This window comes from Leuciscus leuciscus (genome assembly GCF_965113295.1).
Source record: "Leuciscus leuciscus genome assembly, chromosome: 10".
In the NCBI taxonomy this organism is placed as follows: domain Eukaryota; kingdom Metazoa; phylum Chordata; class Actinopteri; order Cypriniformes; family Leuciscidae; genus Leuciscus; species Leuciscus leuciscus.
Genome location: NC_138734.1, coordinates 23,177,087 through 23,179,773, shown reverse-complemented (window position 1 = coordinate 23,179,773; position 2,687 = coordinate 23,177,087). Strand labels below are relative to the sequence as shown.

At 32.3% G+C, this 2,687-nt stretch overlaps 1 long non-coding RNA gene across 1 annotated transcript; it reads left to right on the top strand.

Annotated features, from left to right (window-relative positions):
- The first annotated feature begins 1,507 nt into the window (after nucleotides 1-1,507).
- Nucleotides 1,508-2,189, top strand: LOC309508596. Its single transcript, XR_014209588.1, has 2 exons — nucleotides 1,508-1,619; nucleotides 1,867-2,189. It is a non-coding gene; the product is annotated as an uncharacterized lncRNA (long non-coding RNA).
- Nucleotides 2,190-2,687: the final 498 nt, after the last annotated feature.

Here is a 2,687-nt window from a genome sequence, read left to right as displayed (position 1 = left end):
ACTTAAGAGATTCCCGCTGCTCGTGAAAGTTTACATTTGTCGGTCTCTTTTGCTTCATTTTAATAAAGTGATAAAGACCTTAAGAAAGCGGCAGTATTTTTATTGGCATATTAAAAAGAATATTAACATTGACAAAACATAGGTAACACATAGGCTACTCATAAATACACATGGTAAAATAAAAAAGATATAAACTATGAAAACAATGTCTATAATAATATGAAAGAAATGTTTAAAAGTTTGTGACATATGTTTGTGATGTTGTGTTGTATTTGCCGAGATGGCAGTTAAGCAGCATCGCAGCACATCTCAATTCTCATAAAGATGCGTTCTGTGTTCTCGCGTCCTTCCGAGTTCGTTCTTTCAAGGTCGCCTGGCAAGACCAGTCTCAAAGAGAACGCAAGTCTGTTCTTTGCGTTCTTGGAATTGAGAAACAGCCCATGAACTGCCCATATGGAAAAGGTTTGCTAAAAACTCCCGTGATTCTTATATGTTCCAACAGAATATTGTAAGGGACATATATGCTGCAAAAACCACATATATAAATTGTATAATATTAGTATATTTTTAATCATATTATGTCATGTCCTACATACAACTGAAGCCATATAGATTTTCATGATGTAAAAACATAGGAAAATAATGCTAATTTAATATGAATGTCCAGCATGGACGTGTATAAAACACAGTGCAGTTTACCAATCAGTTTAAGGCTGTACTTCTCTCATGCTTGTTCTTGTCCTAAGTCGAGCCCTATGCCTGTAGTCAATCATGGTTACTGTATATACTGTATAATCAGCCTTAGATGAAACACAACATTTAAACTACACACACAAGCACACATTTATTAGAGTGTGTTCTACAAGATACAGTTGCATATTTCACATATAAATAGTTTTCATTTTAAATCCTGCATCACCTGTTTTCATTTTCATTTGTGACAATTTCTCTAAACTTTATCACAGTACTACTATGGTATAGAACATGCAGTTCTATTCTTAACCTATACAAACATAAAACTTTCCTAAATGTCAAAGTGATTCTTATGGGTAAAATAAAAAATAAATTCTAAAAAATCGGAAAAAAATAATTCAGTGGCTTAGTAAATATCTAAATTAATTAATAATAAATTAACTTTATTCACTTAATAAAATCGCTGAATATCATTTATTTGATAGTTTGAGTTGAACATACCGAAATAATTGACTAAAACTCCAACAATTAATTTTGTCTGAAATTTACAGTAAATAAAAAGTTAGAAGTTTTTCACTAAAATAATTTAGTATTTGACTAACCAATTATTTATTTAAAATACACTGAGCTAATATATTTGTGAAATTTCCATCACCATATTTGAGAATGGATAATTAAACTGATTTGTTTCAAGAACCACAAATATTACTTAAATAAAATCAATATTATTAATATTTAACACCCATAAGAAATTGATTAAGTTTACTCAATTAAAACAATGCACCCCTCCCCCACCCTCTGACGTGACGACACTCAACGGTTGAGTGAGCGCGCGCTGTATGAATTCTCTTCAGTCTCCAGAGCAACAGTTCTCCTCTTCTCTTCTCAGCGTCGCAGAATTGGTGCATTTCCTCTGTGAAATTCAGGTGTGTGTATGTTTTATTTTATCTGTATAATCATTAATGTGCTTTAAATCATTTTATTTAATGCGAAATAACATACAGAGACACAATGTTACTCACGAGTTAAACGAGTGTCGACTCACGCCTGTCTTTTCGCGTGATTGTAACGCCTTGCATAAAAAACACACGACTATATTCCTAAAGATAATGAATATAACTAATTTGGATGATAAAATGTCCTCAGAACTGTGCACTGTGTGTTTATTGGCAGGTGATTGAGTCAGTCGCGTCGCAGTATCTTTTGGCTGTGAGTGACGCAGGACGGCGGTGTAAAGTTAGAAGTTCCCCCGCAGAGGCGAGTCCATCTCCGGCATGGGAATCAGCGCTGATCCGGTGGATATTGGATAACAGACCGGTTGATTACACTTGAATTACTTGAATGTTTAGGCCTAAATGTTTAATTTTTACTTAGAAAATGTTTCTTACATGAGTTTAAATGTAGGCAATATTGTATATGTGTTAAAAATAGTATAAAATATGCTGTATTGCTGTAGGCTACTCATCGACAATAAAGGCCAATGCCATGTAGTTATACCGGTGGTTGTATGGAATATTTTTACAAAGGTTTAGAGGAAATAAAAAAGTTAATATTACTGGCATATAAACACAGTTAATATTACTCATAAATATTTGTTTTTAAATGTTTCCCCCCCAATTATTTCTATTCAATTTTATTTGTTAATGTACCAAATGCAGTTACTCAGATCTATTTAATTTGTTTCACTTACATTTACTCAGTTAATACAGTGTATGTAATTGATTTCACTGCTTAAAAATCTAATCAATTCTAAGTGTAAAAATGTTTCACCAAAAAGTGAAATTGAGTAATTGAGTAAATCATATTAAAAGTTTTTAGAGTGCATCACCACCAGAGTTTGTCACATATACAAAAACATATTCCAGCCAATTTTCAACATTTTAATCACTGTTCTAGAAACATATTTGACTCAACTTTGTTCATTTGCAATAATATGTTATGATTTGTTCACAAACAACAGGCTCAGACAGTTCACAAATAATGTAAATACACGG